Genomic DNA, 19,448 nt, shown 5'->3' with positions numbered 1-19,448 from the left:
AGGGTAGAAATTTCAAGTACTCGCGGCTAATATATCAAGATATTGGATGTTGGCAAGAAACAACGTTGCGTAGCTTCATACCTTACCAAGCAACCTAGCCTCTCTTGTGTCAGTTACTGTGCCAGCGAGGACCAAGTATAGCATACGTACTTGCGAGCATAGCACAATTACAGCACTTAGGGGTCTGACGAAAGTTTTCACTTTCGGAGGGTTTCTTGTTTTTTGAACCTCATCTAACATCTTTTTTCATTTTTTTCATCTTCATCTGGGCTTTGGCTCTCGGCTCCTCTATCACGATGAGGGACACTGGCAAAGTTAACGGATCTACGAATCTCGGTCAAGATGTAGGATTACAACCTCCACCGCTTAACATCGGGCCTAACGGTCGCCAAAAGACGCAGCCAAGGATTGTTACGGGAACACCTCGTTCAGACCGTAACTCTATTCCTTCCTATGCTGACTGCATCACCAAAGGACATAGAATTCGTTCTCGATCTTTCTCTGATGGCGAACAAGCGCTAGATTCAAAGAAGCAACGCATTACTCCCAGTGTTAATCAGACTCCAACTGACAGCCATTGTATGGATTGGGCATCCACTTCTGCCGATAATCATCATGAGCAATACCAGCCAGATCCCGTGTACAACTTCTTGCTAACCGACTACGATCAGAAGTATGACACTGTTCGTGCTGTCTTCCAGCAATTAGTCAAGTACGTCCCTCGGCCTGAAATCCGTGAAATTGTTAAAACACGCCGTGGCATCATCTTGAAATCCAGTAACCCGAATTTCGCCACACATGTCCGTAACAAGGCAACGTATGAAATTTTTGGGACGAAAGCAAAGATTTCTACTTTGCAACCGAGTTCCCGCAAAACTCCTCCTCCACCACGGCGACCTCCTATGCTGTCTGTAGTAATTCGTGGTGTAGAACCCGATCTTACTGATGACGAAATTCTTGCTGAACTTCATCAGGAAGGGCTACCTATAAAACGCTGTATTAGGATCAAGAACAACCAGGGGCCAACTTATCTCGTTCGAGTGCTAACTGATCAACAACAGTTGATTGATCAACTTCTCTGCAAGGGCGCCTATATATATCGACGCAGATATAAGGTCGAGCCATCTCGCACGCCAGCACCTCTGCCTGTTCGATGCGAGAAGTGTCAACAGTATAACTCACACCCAACAGCAGAATGCACAAACACCATCAAATGTGGTTATTGTTCCCGCGAACATCCTACTAAAAGCTGCCCAAACCTTCAAGAACCACCACGTTGTGATCGCTGTTCTAAGCGTCACCCAACATACAGCTATAAATGTAAAGCTAAGCCTCAGCCTGATCCAGCTAAGCCTGAACTTGTAGTTCCTATACGTTCGGTCGATACACCAACTCCACCAGCTAATTCATTACGTCATCCAGTTACTGTAGAAGATCTACTCTGTTTTCTCACTATTTCATTACAGAACATTCATCCATTTCTTCGCAACCATATTCTAACTCAAATAATGCACGCAGCCAAACTATTGTTTAATTTACAATTACATGCAACTTATTCGGGACCAACAGTGCATTTTCAAATCCAACCACTTGATGTTTATGTTTAATATGGATAATTCAACCTATTCACTTATATTCTTTATCATTATGAGTTACAACTTACTTTTTCTTAACATACGATCTCTGTTGACACATCACGTACTCTTCACCCAGCTCCTTCAGGAAGAACAAATTGCCGCATTTGCACTAAATGAAACTTACCTTGCACCATATTTAACGTGTTATATACCAAAGTATCATCTACTTCGCCACGACGCTCCAACAGGCCCACGTCTCTACGGAGGCACAGCTATTGGTATTCGGCACAATCTTCCTTTTCGTGCAGTTACGGTTCCACCTGCACTTCATCTTCCCGAACACAACATCACGACGGTCTATTTTCGAGGCCGCACAGTTACCCTTGTCACCATTTACTATCGTCCAGGACGAGCTATTAATTATGATTTCTTCCGCCACATTGATTCTAATTTTCGTCATTACATTATCATGGCCGACCTAAATTTTCATAGTCGCTCACAACGTGACAAGGACAACTTTTTAGATTTTGTTCGGAATGAAACAGGAGCTGAATTCCATAATTTACCGAAACCTACACGTCCTATCAGTGGTACTACTCCTGATGTAGTCATAACCTCATCTTCTTTCTCTCAGTCCATCCATATATCTGTGCTAGACTCCATAGGTAGCGAGCATGTTCCCATCAAAGTCGAACTTCACTATTCTCCTAATACTCAGCCTAAGCCCTCTCCTCAGAAGTAGTGATGAGCGCAAGAGTCTTGGTCTTGCAGTTTTTGCAAGAGTCTTGCATGCAAGACCAAGACCAAGACCAAGGGGTGCAAGACCAAGACCAAGACCATACCTGCAAGACCAAGACCAAGACCAAGACTCTTGCGCAAGAGTCTTGCACAAGTATGGTACTACTTGATTTTTTATAGAATGTAAAAAGGAAGGGGGAAAATCATTATATCTTTCACGTGAACTTCTTGGCTCCAGTAAAAATACCGCCGGAGTGAATGTGTTCCCAGTAGTTTATGCAATCCATGTGAGTCGATCTGCTCCTGTCATATAGCTACAGTATGTCGTTTTTTGAATCGGTTGTTCACGAGACGACCGACAGCATAATTATATAGCTATAATAACTTCAGTGTCTGATTTACTTTGGTCATCATTTGATCATTCACGACGGCCCATGATTGGATTTTGGGAAATCATACGAAGAATAGTTGTGTCCATAAGAAGTGGATAAGCAAAAATAAACTAGAGCATGTTATGGACACGGTAGCTCAGTGGCAGAGCGTTCACCTCTGGTACATGGGGCCCTGGTTCGATCGCAGCCTGCGCTATGTGAGCTTCTTTGGTGAACAAACACCCTGTGCGTGGGTTTTCCCGTTTCCTCGTACTTTCTTCATTCTACCATTTCTCATCATCACTGTTTCCCTTAGCCTCAGTGTAATAATCGTGGGACGTTCCAAAACTAAAGAAATGTAGTATTGAACATCGGCAATTCCGTATACCATAGGTGCCGACTACATGGGTATGGCCTTGGCTCTGAGGTTAAAGTATCCGTTGGAAATTTTTAATGTGTACTTATAAAATTAATATTGAAATAACATTTTCATGACATTGACAAAAACTTAGCGCATGTGACCGCAAGTTTGATTTCATAGGTGGATGCTTATACGTTGAATAATTGTTTATCAATATAACTTATAGTCCCCTTAGGTATACGGCATATCTAGGATTCAACGATATAACATTATACAACAATAAATAATCTATATTCACAACTGAGAGTGATTTCGTAATTATTTCAAATAACTTGAAGTTTGATGCCGTTATTTTGATGCTCTGGTGTTTGGGGTCCCGCGTTCGATCCCAGCCCCCGCCAAGTGAACTTTGTGGTGGACAAACACCGTGTGCGAGGGTTTCCTCGGGGTTCTCCCGTTTCCTCCCACTTTCTTCTTTCCACCATTTTCATTCATTTTTCATCATCACAGTCTCCTTTAGCCTAGCCAGCATAATCGTGGGACGTAAAACTCACAAATTTAATTTCATTTATATTCTAAAATATTAAGAGGTTTAATTATTATTATTTTAATTTTTTCTCTCTTTTTTGGTCAATATTGCAAAACATCATCATCGTCATAATAATAGCTATTCTGCCATTATTGGCAGCTTCAACTACAATCTCCTTCGCCCCCTCTTTCTAGCACGTCCCTCATCATACAGTTCCTCCTCAGCTAATGTCCTCCTCTTAATTACATCTAAAATTCTTCTTTTCTCTTGTACTGCTACTATTTCTAAAACCTTTGCATTCGTTTTCCGTTCACCAAGCTGATTCTCTCCTTTTTTCTCCATGTCCACATTTCGAAAGTCTAACTTTCATCGTTTTTGCGTAATGACCTTGTTTCTGCCCCATGCAGTATATATTAGAATCAGTAAAACAAAATTTCGATATTTAATTGGGAGTTTGTTCAATACAATGATGAGCTAATCTTGGTTGGAAAGAAAAAAATCTGAAGCCTTTAGAGTGTAAAAATAATTTTGCAATTTATGGTATTTCAGTAATCTGTGCCGTCTTGGTTTTCTTTCATGCGTCTCACTGTCAGGGGTAGCCTCCCCAGTTTGGGAACCAGTGGAGTATTGGATCTGTTAAAACATATAAAAATATTACGAAATGTTGGGATTTATCTCATAAGTAGCGAAGCGTGATCACCCATTGAAAAAAAAAAAAAAAGTAAAGGTCATCGCCTATGTTGTACATTATCATCACACTTACACGAAGGTAAAATATATTACATTTAGAAACATACATTGCATTTCCCTCACTATTGACGCAATGTAGGATTATCCAGAGTAAAAAATCCCTTATATCCAGAGTAAAATTTACATATGAAAATCATAGATTTCTTAAAAAAGCAAAACTTGCAAGACTCTTGCAAGCAAGACCAAGACTGAGTGTGCAAGACCAAGACCAAGACCAAGACTAGATGTGCAAGACCAAGACCAAGACCAAGACCGAGAGTTCCAGTGCAAGACCAAGACCAAGACCGCATGTGCAAGACCAAGACCAAGACCAAGACCACCCGGGTCTTGGTCTTGGTCTTGCATTTGCTCATCACTACTCAGAAGGTCTACTGCTACCAAAGGGCAAATTGGGAACAATATCGTTCCGACTTAGACGCTGCAGTAACTTCATTCACTATTCCTAGCACACAATACGAACTCGATAGGACAATAACTGATCTAACTACAGCCCTTCAGGACGCAGCACACCGTTCAATTCCAACAATTGAACTTCAGTTACATAAACATAAGCTACCTCCGCAATACTTACCATTTATTACAGCCTCACGGAGAGCTTTCCGTGAATATCTAACTACGGGCAACCTTGAAGCGCTTCGTTTGCATCGCCAATACTTAAGGATAACTCATAACTATATCGTTGCGTTTAAGAAACGCCACTGGATCGAAACTTGCAATACACTTGCTAATGAAGCACACCCTACAAAATATTGGCGCAAATTTCATCAACTAACTGGTAGAGTTTCTCGTACGCCATACTCCATCGTACATAATCATCAAGCAGTCCTTACGGATACAGACAAGGCCAATATATTTGCTTCTTATTTTCAAGGAATCTTTACCCCATTACCCGGTTGGTATACATCAGACCGCTTACAATCGGCTATCAACAGACATACCGATGCAGCTTCTACTTCCTTTCGCCCATGTGCTGATCATACTTTAGAACCAAATAATCCTCTAACCATGGCAATTCACCCCGAAACTATCAGTAATGTACTTATAGGCAAACGGAAGTAGTATTGATTTAGTATGGTAAACATCAAAAGACTTGCCGCGCCTTGATAAGATAGTTTATCGCTTGTTTAATTAAGGATAAGGGGGAGTATCGAAGGAGGTGATGAAATAGGGTCAGGTTTTTTTTTTCCTGGAGATAGATGACGAAACGAAAGGTTGAATGACCACTACGAAGGTCACAGTGGATGCTCCCTGGAAATGCCCCCTGTGCAGGACCACAATGGATGACCCCTGGAAATGACCCCCAGGACCCATAGCCCCTATGCAGGACCCATGGCCCCTACGCTTCATTAGAAGCTACCTGTTAAAAAGATGTGAGAAGTGAAAAATATAGCAAGCCATACTCCTTGCTAAAAAGGTGGGAGCAGATAAAAGGAAATGGACACTTCCCTGCCTTGCAGGGCCCCTGGAAATGACCCCAGGACCCATAGCCCCTATGCAGGACCCATGGCCCCTACGCTTTATTAGAAGCTAACTTAAAAAGATGTGAGAATATTTTTTTTGTTTCGTATGGCAAGCCATACTCCTTGCTAAAAAGGTGGGAATAGATAAAAGGAAATGGTTCCCTTCCCTGAATGCATGACCCCTGGAAATGACTCCCAGGACCCAAGATTGCCCCTATGTATGACCCATACGAACAGTATGTGAGCTTATATAATTGATTAGAAGCTACCTGTTAAAAAGATGTGAGAACAATAGAAGCTTGTTGGTAAAAAATAGGACCCATACGAACATCATGTGAGCATCCCTCGACTTGAACAACGTGAAAAGTTAAAAATAAGCCCCTCCCCCTCCTACAAGTATACTATGAAAAGGGTAATATTTATTAAAAATTATTTTTCTTACTTATGAGCTGAAGACTGAGTGGGACAGACGTCCTTCCTTGAGAGCCGTTGAAATTGAAATGAACGAGTGAAAAAGCCGTTTGGCGTGGCTTTAGTGACGTCAAGGTTAACTTTGTACCGTATCAGAATGATAAAAGTGATTATAGACTTTACTTATTTACACGAATCACAGATTACTGGCAATCATCTACAAACATTTGTATGATTTGAACTTAATGAGAACTCTGAATAACAATCACGTGCAAGGTTAAAAACCTTTATTATCGACAAGCATGAGTGATATCTAACAGAGTTAATCACAGATGGATCACGAGTTTATGTGTCTAAGTTTAAATGATATTGACGATAGAGAAACCGATAATCACGAGAACTGATGGGTTATTGAACGCTTGCTTGCAATCATCTACAAACATTTGTATGATTTGAACTTAATCAGAACTTTGAATAACAATCACGTGCAAGGTTAAAAACCTTTATTATTGACAACCATGAGTGATATCTAACAGAGTTAATCACAGATGGATCACGAGTTTATGTGTCTAAGTTTAAATGATATTGACGATAGAAAAAAATAAACCGATAATCACGAGAACTGATGGGTTATTGAACGCTTGCCCTATAAACAATTTCGAAGCGACATTACTTAGAGATAACCATAGAACGGCGAAAACATTTATTTTGTTATTAGAATTTAATACTAAAAAAAATAAACTGCAACTTTAGTGATTAATGTCCCCGAATTGCACAATTATTATTATTATTATTATTATTATTGTATGGATATAATGTCCACGGTGAGAACATTGAGCATGCACCACCTATATGCAATAAAGCATATGGACTTACGGGTAAAAAAAATGGTTCTGCCTATATTAAATAAAGTACTTATATATAAATTCCTATGTTCCCTTTTTTCTATATATTATAATTGTTACTATTGAGAGTGCCTTTTATATTATGACTGCGTGTGTGTGTTTGCGATTTCTAAAAAGTTTGGACGCCCAGCGAAAATTGTAAGATATTATTGTAGTTGATGTATATATTCACACATATTCACTGACGCGCCTTTTGTACATTAATATTTAAATTTAGGGCTAACGAACAAATGTAAAATTGTAATTTACTTTAAAAGTATAACACATAATCGTTAACGTGCCACCACAGGCATTCACATTGAAACGTGAGAAAAAAGTGATTATTTGTAAAATATTTTAGCATTAATGCTACGCGTTTGTTTAAAATGCTATTTATGTTGTGCGCTTACACAAAGATTTATTTTTATTATAGCAAGCATTTACGGAAATAATTTTAAAATACCATTTCCCCTATCATATATTGGTTACGCATTTGTTATAATTACACTTACGCGAAAGCGAAATAAAAATCAGTGTGTTTACCTAACACATGTTGGTTGTACTTTTTAAAATTGCACGTACGCGGACATAAAATAAAAATTACTGTGTTCACCTAATACATGTTGGTTGTACTTTTTAAAATTGCACGTACGCGAACATAAAATAAAAATTACTGTGTTTACCTAACACATGTTGGTTGTACTTTTTAAAATTGCACGTACGCGGACATAAAATAAAAATTACTGTGTTCACCTAACACATGTTGGTTGTACTTTTTAAAATTGCACGTACGCGAACATAAAATAAAAATTACTGTGTTCACCTAACACATATTGGTTGTACTTTTTACAATTGCACGTACGCGAAAACGAAATAAAAATTACTGTGTTCACCTAGCACATACTGGTTGCACTTTTTAAAATTGTGTGTACGCCCACCAACTTAGATTTAAGAACGCATTATAAAATAGTTCGTGTTATATATATAATTTCCGTGGAAAAATTAGTTGCCTAGCACAAAATTTAAATTGCCTATCTATTATTAAGCTAAGCTAAGATGGCTATACTTGCTAATGCGCCTTTACTTGAAAACCATTTTTTTTACTAAGCTATTGTAACGTAACCGTCGCTAACGCGCCTTTTCTTGAAAACCATATGGTTCATTAATAAACTAACCTAAGCTGGTGATACCTGCTAACGCCACCTATGGTATCGTGACCGTCGGTAACGCGCCTTTACCGTATAAAATAACTTAACGCAGCATTATCCACTTTTGATAATAATGTATAAAATAATTATTATTTTGTTTTAACTTGTTGCTACGCGTTTGCTAATACTGAATAAATGCTTGAAAACAACTTAAATGCACACCGGCTTTGCCCTCCCCCTGAACCACATGGTTGCGCGACGGTTTTACCCTGCCCTAAACCAGTTGGTTGCGCGACGGTTTTACCCTGCCCTGAACCACATGGTTGCGCGACGGTTTTACCCTGCCCTAAACCACTTGGTTGCGCGACGGTTTTACCCTGCCCTGAACCACTTGTTTGCGCGTATGCTTTACCCTGCCCTGACCTGCTTAAATGTTGGTGGGTATGCTTTTTTATATAGAATAAGCGCAACTGCTATGTATATACCCTGAACTTAATTGTGGAAATAACTTAAACTAATAAATATACGAATGCTTCCGTATAAATGCACGCACGTTTTTCTTTCATGAGCACCGACTGCCACGCTTTTAATTTTATTTAATGTAATTATTGTACGCATGCTTCCCTATAAATGCACGCACGTTTTTTTTCATGAGCACCGACTGCCACGCTTTTAATTTTATTTAATGTAATTATTGTACGCATGCTTCAGTATAAATGCACGCACGTTTTTTCACGAATGGACACCGACCGTTACGGCTTGAACTATTTATTGTACGAATGCTTCCGTATAAATGCACGCACGTTTTTTTCATGAGCACCGACTGCCACGCTTTTAATTTTATTTAATGTAATTATTGTACGCATGCTTCCGTATAAATGCACGCACGCATGGACACCATTTGCTAAACAATTGTTTAATGTATATAAAAAATCACTTTTATATTTTAATAATAAATTAAGCACAACACATAAATTCATGTACATATATATCAAGAATCACGAAAACCACAGGAATAGAAAGTTGAAAATATATTATCCCTAGTGGAAGCGAGCTGTTTTATGATTTTGTAAGCAGATACATACTAAATAATACATAATAAAAGCATATACATACTAAATAATTTATTGCTAAAAATATTAAACTTACCTTTATATATAATCTTCTTAATTCCATCTGGAAAGCACTTCCACACTACACGCAGGTCTCATGGACGACGACAGGAAGTGACTCAGCTTCCTGTAGCAGTGTTGGTAAATCTTAATATTTTGTGTTTAGTTAGAGAATGGTAATGGAAGATTTTTGATTTAAAGAGATTAATAAATAAGCAATTATTATGAAATGGGAGTGGTTTTTTGATATACTTTATTTACAAGCGCAGAAAAAGTATATGTGTTGCCTAGTTTGTAAAATAAAAATAAATGAAAATGCTTTAGGTCAATTTGTGTTGTAGCCTGTAGGAATATGAGCCGATTCACTACCCTTTATGATATTTAGACTGCAAAACACAGACTACAATGTAACACATTTGCTTATTTTATGGATTTTGCGATGGATTATTTACGCAAACTAGAATGTGAAGACAATTTAGTAAGACACATTGTGTTAGTAACAGACAAGATAGGGGGCAAACTAAGAATAGTTAAGGGGACAACTAAGAATAGTCAAGGGTGTATACTAAAGATAGTCAAGGGGGATACTAAAGATGGTCAGGGACTATTTAGGGGATAATTAAAGGGTAGTTAGCCCTTAGTAAGGATATTCAAGGACTATTAGGGGATAATTAAAGGGTAGTTAGCCCTTAGTAAGGATATTTAAGGACTATTAGGGGATATTTAAAGGGTAGTTAGCCCATACTAAGGATAATTAATTACTATTTAGGGGATAATTAAAGGGTAGTTAGCCCTTACTAAGGATATTCAAGGACTATTTAGGGAATAATTAAAGGGGGATACTAAAGATAGTCAAGGGGTATACTAAGAATAAAAAAAAGGATATTCAAGGAATATTTAGGGGATATTCAGGGAATATTCAGGGAATATTCAGGGGATATTAAAGGAATATTTATGGTATATTCAAGAACTATTTAGGGGCAAGCTTAATTATAGAGTGCAGAATGAGGGCCTTTTCTTTTGCGATACTTAGTTTAAGTATAAATTTTGCGGTGGGGCGCAGTACAGAATGAGGGACTTTTCTTTTGGTATATTTAGTTTCAGAATAAATTTTGCGGTGGGCTGCAGTACACAATGAGGGCCTTTTGTTTTGGCATATTTAGTTTGAGAATAAATATTGTTGTGGGGCGCAGTACAAAATGAGGACCATTTTTTTGGTATATTTAGTTTAAGTATAAATTTTGCGGTGGGCAAAAATGGGGCTTAGAGTATTTTAAAATCGGAATAAGGTTACTGATAATGGAAACGTATATAGAATGTACCTTATGATATTTCAAAATTGAAATAAGGCCACATAAATGTATACTGTTAACGTAAATGTGTATAAAATGGGTTTTAGGGTATTTTACAATTGGAATAAGGTCACATAGATGTGTACTGTCAACGCAAATACGTATAGAATTGGCTTTAGGATATTTTAGGATTGGAATAAGCCTACATAGATGTGTACTGTCAACGCAAATACGTATAGAATGGGCTTTAGGATATTTTAGGATTGGAATAAGCCAACATAGATGTGTAATGTTAATGAAAATGCATGTAGAACGGGTTTTAGAGTATTTTAAAATTGGAATAACCCTACATAGATATGTACTGTTATTGCAAAGGGATATAGAATGGGAATCGGAAAAAATGCGCAGAGACATGTTGTTTTATAATTTCGCTTGCAGACGACCTAATACCATACTGAATGCTTTTGAATAAGACCGCTAAGTGGCAATACTTAACATATGACTGCATGAAAACATGGGTGAACTTGTTGATGATATATATATATATATATATATATATATATATATATATATATATATATATATATATATATATATATTATCATAATATTTTACTTGGCATTATTTTGTATGTCTAGACATATATGATTACAGTACTAAAGACGGAGTCTTGTTTTTGTACATCCATTAACGAAGAACTTAAGACATGAACTGAGGTTTTGCGCGCGTTGAAAACCCGGATGAATTGACCTTTGTACGATTAGATAAACTTGTTGAACGACGAAACATCATGTGACAATGTGTAATTTTGACCCTTGATACATGATTAAACATCATGTGATAAGTAATTGGGGTCATTGACGTATGACTAAACATTATGTGATAAGTAATTTGGGGCTACAACAGTATGATTAAGTAACATGTGATTGATAACTAACTACGTTTGATTATGCATAAGGTGAACACGTGATGGGATGTTCACCAACAGATGAATAAACATTATATGACACTGCCACAAGTAATGTTGATTTTACGTATTGTGAACATGTGATGGAAACGCTATGATAAGATATTATAAAAGAAACTGTTGACGTACTACGAAATAAGATAGATAGGGTATTGAACTTATATGATTAAAGATTCTTGTCACTAATTAAGATTGCCAGAGCGTTGAATACACAAGCGAGAGATTACCAATAATAAATAAAACTAAATTTAACATTATAGATGTTTTGAACTTTGCAAACTTGTTGTTTTCGAAATAATATTTGTTTTAATAGGTCGGTTTAAAATATCATGTGGTTTGACTATAACATGATAGCATATTGTTTACGTGTTTTTCGTATATCATGTGCTTATGATGACGGGTTGTTTTTGAAATTATATTTGAAAAAATATAATGATCATGTGATATGACGTTGGTGATAAAATGTTTCCTTATATATTGGGGTTTGAAGAGAAGTTGTTCATAGAGGCATCAACGCTGTAGAGTCGATTAAGAGTTAAGTAGAGAGGCAGATTTGAGATGGATTCTAATATTGAACCGGCAATGAAGAAGTTTAAGTCTTTAGACGCTCCGGAATCTCCAGAAATAATTATTGAGGAGGAGATTATTCATCTTAGACATGAACCGGTTTTAATTCCAACATCACCAGTGGGATCACCTTCATTATTGAGAGCATCAAATACTGGACCATTGTTTGGTACAACATTAAAAGTACCAGCAATGAAATGGACGCTGGATGTTGAGAAAGAAAAAGAAGCAAGACAATCACCACCACCAGCGATATATGTGGAGAATGAGGAAGCAAGACCCCCATCGCCGGATTTATTTATTGAAGAGGAGGAAGAAGGAAGAACAGCAGCACAACCACCATTGATATATGTGGAGGAGGAGGAGGAAGAAGGAAGAACACCAGCACAACTACCATTGATATTTGTGAATGAGGAAGAAGCAACACCAGCACAACCACCATTGATATATGTGGAGGATGAGGAAGCAAGACCCCCATTGCCAGATTTATTTATTGAAGAGGATGAAGAAGCAAGGGTTCCATCATTATATGTGGATGCGGAGGAAGCAAGACCACCATTGACAAGTTTATTCATTGAAGAGGAGGAAGAAGCAAGACCACCAATGTCACATGTAAAGGAGGAAGAAGAAGTAAGGCCCCCATCGCCAGACTTATTTAGTGAGGTGGAAGAAGAGGAAATTCTTCGTTTATTTGAGGAATTGGACGAATGTAAACCTGATACACCAATTGCAAGTGTTACACCATCACCACAAAAGGAACCAATGGATTTATCAGTGCGACGAAAAGAAAAGTGTGAGTGCGGTTTTGATATTGTGGACAAAAACTGTGTACATAAAAGTATTTTAAATTGGAAACCTGAAAATGTATTATTATGTCAAGGCTGCAATTTTAATTATTACAATCAGCTTGGACATCATTGTTTGCTGGCTAACCAACTGTCATTAGAGGCGGAAGCATGGCTTATTATGTCAAGTGAAAATGTAAGAAACGACGCTTATATTATTTATTTGATTTCACATGCTAATACGTATGTTAATGAACAATTGTTTAACAAACAATATAATGAATTATTACAAAATCCGAAATATATTGAGGAATTACCCAATATACTATTGGAGAAAGATAGAAATGCAACATTTAAAGCATGATTTTTGTATTCATATTTTGTTTTGTACATATATTATTTCTTTGTATTATTATTATTATTTTGCTTGTATATATTTTTCTGTTAGTGAAATAAATATTTAACCAAAATTTTATTTTTGATTTTTATTTATTATTAAAAACTTTTCCTGAATAATAATAAAAATAGGTAATATACTATTATTGGATATAAGAATTGGTATTTACAATGAGCTTTAATCCGAAGAAACTTATTTTTCAAATACACAACTTGTAAATTATAAAAAGTTATACGTTAATTAGAAATGCAATATGAAAACTAAAAACCTGTTCATATACATATGGTATAAAAATTTCAAAACAAGTTTAAAACAAAATGAAAATGAAAATAAAAATACAAGTTTAAAAAACTAAATGCAAAAAAAAACGCAAACGAAAAAAGTTTTTTACTTGCATGCATTATAAAATGCACAAGTAAATTTTATGACATGTGAATTTTGTCTTGTTATATGCACATGTTAAAGTTTTTTTATTTGCATGAATTAATTTTCACAGAATACTTTAAGTATAATAATATTGTAAAACGCATTTACACAAAACAAAAACACATTTAAGGAAATAATAATAAAAAGAATGAAAACAAGTAATATACACTGATAAAATTTTATTCACAATAAGATATACACACAGATACATTTGTATTTTTAATAATGTTAACATTCTTTGATATATTGTTTAATACATTTAAGATTTATATTAGTATATGCACATTTACATATTGGTCAGTTTTCACTAATTTATACACATTGTTTTATTATTTTTAATTGATTAACAGAAGAGTTTCCATTACAACTTTTTAAAATGCGGATTATATAGTAAATTTTTTTGTAAAAATAATTTGGTAATTAATTCAATGTTCTCTTTGTTTAATAAAATGTTATATAATGTCCATGTAAATTCCCAATCATCAATTTCAGTATCAGAATGCACTGTTGCAAATTGTTCATATAACTCATCAAAAGTTTGTGCGCTTACCATTGTACGCCATGCATTATAGCATAACATATTATAGTCCGAAGTAATACAATCGCGTTCTTCTATTTTGCTTCTGTTTTGAAAACATCCGTAACATAAAAGTTCTCGATGTGGTTTCCAACGGGCAATACACATTAACACACAATGTTCTTTTATAGAAAAAGAAGAACAATGATATTCGCATTCCTCGTATCTATTTAGGAAAATACAACGATGTTTACAATAACGATTTTTGAAACACATTTTTGTCCTTTTCAAGATATGCTTCTCTTAAATCAAAAATATGATAATCATTTAATGTAATTTCTTGATATGAATAGTTAAATTTGTTTATAAGATTTAGAATATTGTTGGTATTTATATATTTTACATGAATTTTCAAATATTGTTTTAATATTTGATCACGTGTTGATTTTTTAATTAGAAAATTCCACACAACAGTATTTAATTCCTCATCGGTTTCAGTTAAACATTTATGCACAGTTTTATTTTCAATACGATTTGCACAACCTTCACAAAGTAAAGGTTCAGAAAGTTTATAATTTTCTAGTAATTGTTTTACACAAATTTCACTTACGTTATTAGGAGTACAATTACACTTTACTTCATTGAATATAAGATTATCATTAGAAATTGTATTTTCACTTGTTACTTTCTGTTGAAATGGTATTTTACTTAATTCTCTAAAACTTCTTCTATACACTTGTTCGGGTATTGGCTCCTGTGTTGGAAATATTATGCGACATGTATCATTTTCTTCAGGAATTTCAGGATCATTTGGATTAACAAGTATAATTTTCTTTTGTTTTTCAAGTTGAAACTGTTTTTCACGTGGTGAAATATACTTAGACTCTACAGTATTACTTTTGGATAATAAAAGATTAGTTTGAATTTCACCTTTTTGTTTTTTATTATAAGAAGTTGAAAATGGTTTTATATGTAGTGATGTATTTCTTTTTCGTTTTGCACTAGCTGAAACAGACGGCCTTTGACTGTACATTTTATCACGGTAGAATCCGCTTTATATCAGTATGAGCCATGACCTGATTTATAATCACAAACCTGCGCAGAAGATTGAGCATATGCTTCTTTTTTCTAGATTTCCAGGAAATCTTATGTAAAAAGGTTTATGCTCAATCTTCTGCGCAGGTTTGTGATTATAAATCAGGTCATGGCTCATACTGATATAAAGCGGATTCTACCGTGATAAAATGTACAGTCAAAGGCCGTCTGTTTCAGCTAGTGCAAAACGAAAAAGAAATACATCACTACATATAAAACCATTTTCAACTTCTTATAATAAAAAACAAAAAGGTGAAATTCAAACTAATCTTTTATTATCCAAAAGTAATACTGTAGAGTCTAAGTATATTTCACCACGTGAAAAACAGTTTCAACTTGAAAAACAAAAGAAAATTATACTTGTTAATCCAAATGATCCTGAAATTCCTGAAGAAAATGATACATGTCGCATAATATTTCCAACACAGGAGCCAATACCCGAACAAGTGTATAGAAGAAGTTTTAGAGAATTAAGTAAAATACCATTTCAACAGAAAGTAACAAGTGAAAATACAATTTCTAATGATAATCTTATATTCAATGAAGTAAAGTGTAATTGTACTCCTAATAACGTAAGTGAAATTTGTGTAAAACAATTACTAGAAAATTATAAACTTTCTGAACCTTTACTTTGTGAAGGTTGTGCAAATCGTATTGAAAATAAAACTGTGCATAAATGTTTAACTGAAACCGATGAGGAATTAAATACTGTTGTGTGGAATTTTCTAATTAAAAAATCAACACGTGATCAAATATTAAAACAATATTTGAAAATTCATGTAAAATATATAAATACCAACAATATTCTAAATCTTATAAACAAATTTAACTATTCATATCAAGAAATTACATTAAATGATTATCATATTTTTGATTTAAGAGAAGCATATCTTGAAAAGGACAAAAATGTGTTTCAAAAATCGTTATTGTAAACATCGTTGTATTTTCCTAAATAGATACGAGGAATGCGAATATCATTGTTCTTCTTTTTCTATAAAAGAACATTGTGTGTTAATGTGTATTGCCCGTTGGAAACCACATCGAGAACTTTTATGTTACGGATGTTTTCAAAACAGAAGCAAAATAGAAGAACGCGATTGTATTACTTCGGACTATAATATGTTATGCTATAATGCATGGCGTACAATGGTAAGCGCACAAACTTTTGATGAGTTATATGAACAATTTGCAACAGTGCATTCTGATACTGAAATTGATGATTGGGAATTTACATGGACATTATATAACATTTTATTAAACAAAGAGAACATTGAATTAATTACCAAATTATTTTTACAAAAAAATTTACTATATAATCCGCATTTTAAAAAGTTGTAATGGAAACTCTTCTGTTAATCAATTACAAATAATAAAACAATGTGTATAAATTAGTGAAAACTGACCAATATGTAAATGTGCATATACTAATATAAATCTTAAATGTATTAAACAATATATCAAAGAATGTTAACATTATTAAAAATACAAATGTATCTGTGTGTATATCTTATTGTGAATAAAATTTTATCAGTGTATATTACTTGTTTTCATTCTTTTTATTATTATTTCCTTAAATGTGTTTTTGTTTTGTGTAAATGCGTTTTACAATATTATTATACTTAAAGTATTCTGTGAAAATTAATTCATGCAAGTAAAAAAACTTTAACATGTGCATATAACAAGACAAAATTCACATGTCATAAAATTTACTTGTGCATTTTATAATGCATGCAAGTAAAAAACTTTTTTCGTTTGCGTTTTTTTTTGCATTTAGTTTTTTAAACTTGTATTTTTATTTTCATTTTCATTTTGTTTTAAACTTGTTTTGAAATTTTTATACCATATGTATATGAACAAGTTTTTAGTTTTCATATTGCATTTCTAATTAACGTATAACTTTTTATAATTTACAAGTTGTGTATTTGAAAAATAAGTTTCTTCGGATTAAAGCTCATTGTAAATACCAATTCTTATATCCAATAATAGTATATTACCTATTTTTATTATTATTCAGGAAAAGTTTTTAATAATAAATAAAAATCAAAAATAAAATTTTGGTTAAATATTTATTTCACTAACAGAAAAATATATACAAGCAAAATAATAATAATAATACAAAGAAATAATATATGTACAAAACAAAATATGAATACAAAAATCATGCTTTAAATGTTGCATTTCTATCTTTCTCCAATAGTATATTGGGTAATTCCTCAATATATTTCGGATTTTGTAATAATTCATTATATTGTTTGTTAAACAATTGTTCATTAACATACGTATTAGCATGTGAAATCAAATAAATAATATAAACGTCGTTTCTTACATTTTCACTTGACATAATAAGCCATGCTTCCGCCTCTAATGACAGTTGGTTAGCCAGCAAACAATGATGTCCAAGCTGATTGTAATAATTAAAATTGCAGCCTTGACATAATAATACATTTTCAGGTTTCCAATTTAAAATACTTTTATGTACACAGTTTTTGTCCACAATATCAAAACCGCACTCACACTTTTCTTTTCGTCGCACTGATAAATCCATTGGTTCCTTTTGTGGTGATGGTGTAACACTTGCAATTGGTGTATCAGGTTTACATTCGTCCAATTCCTCAAATAAACGAAGAATTTCCTCTTCTTCCACCTCACTAAATAAGTCTGGCGATGGGGGCCTTACTTCTTCTTCCTCCTTTACATGTGACATTGGTGGTCTTGCTTCTTCCTCCTCTTCAATGAATAAACTTGTCAATGGTGGTCTTGCTTCCTCCGCATCCACATATAATGATGGAACCCTTGCTTCTTCATCCTCTTCAATAAATAAATCTGGCAATGGGGGTCTTGCTTCCTCATCCTCCACATATATCAATGGTGGTTGTGCTGGTGTTGCTTCTTCCTCATTCACAAATATCAATGGTAGTTGTGCTGGTGTTCTTCCTTCTTCCTCCTCCTCCTCCACATATATCAATGGTGGTTGTGCTGCTGTTCTTCCTTCTTCCTCCTCTTCAATAAATAAATCCGGCGATGGGGGTCTTGCTTCCTCATTCTCCACATATATCGCTGGTGGTGGTGATTGTCTTGCTTCTTCTTCTTTCTCAACATCCAGCGTCCATTTCATTGCTGGTACTTTTAATGTTGTACCAAACAATGGTCCAGTATTTGATGCTCTCAATAATGAAGGTGATCCCACTGGTGATGTTGGAATTAAAACCGGTTCATGTCTAAGATGAATAATCTCCTCCTCAATAATTATTTCTGGAGATTCCGGAGCGTCTAAAGACTTAAACTTCTTCATTGCCGGTTCAATATTAGAATCCATCTCAAATCTGAGTCTCTACTTAACTCTTAATCGACTCTACAGCGTTGATGCCTCTATGAACAACTTCTCTTCAAACCCCAATATATAAGGAAACATTTTATCACCAACGTCATATCACATGATCATTATATTTTTTCAAATATAATTTCAAAAACAACCCGTCATCATAAGCACATGATATACGAAAAACACGTAAACAATATGCTATCATGTTATAGTCAAACCACATGATATTTTAAACCGACCTATTAAAACAAATATTATTTCGAAAACAACAAGTTTGCAAAGTTCAAAACATCTATAATGTTAAATTTAGTTTTATTTATTATTGGTAATCTCTCGCTTGTGTATTCAACGCTCTGGCAATCTTAATTAGTGACAAGAATCTTTAATCATATAAGTTCAATACCCTATCTATCTTATTTCGTAGTACGTCAACAGTTTCTTTTATAATATCTTATCATAGCGTTTCCATCACATGTTCACAATACGTAAAATCAACATTACTTGTGGCAGTGTCATATAATGTTTATTCATCTGTTGGTGAACATCCCATCACGTGTTCACCTTATGCATAATCAAACGTAGTTAGTTATCAATCACATGTTACTTAATCATACTGTTGTAGCCCCAAATTACTTATCACATAATGTTTAGTCATACGAAAATGACCCCAATTACTTATCACATGATGTTTAATCATGTATCAAGGGTCAAAATTACACATTGTCACATGATGTTTCGT

The sequence above is a fragment of the Thermobia domestica genome, chromosome 16 (assembly GCF_964235325.1).
Source record: "Thermobia domestica chromosome 16, izTheDome1.hap1.1, whole genome shotgun sequence".
Classification (NCBI taxonomy): domain Eukaryota; kingdom Metazoa; phylum Arthropoda; class Insecta; order Zygentoma; family Lepismatidae; genus Thermobia; species Thermobia domestica.
This window is presented reverse-complemented; position numbering follows the sequence as displayed.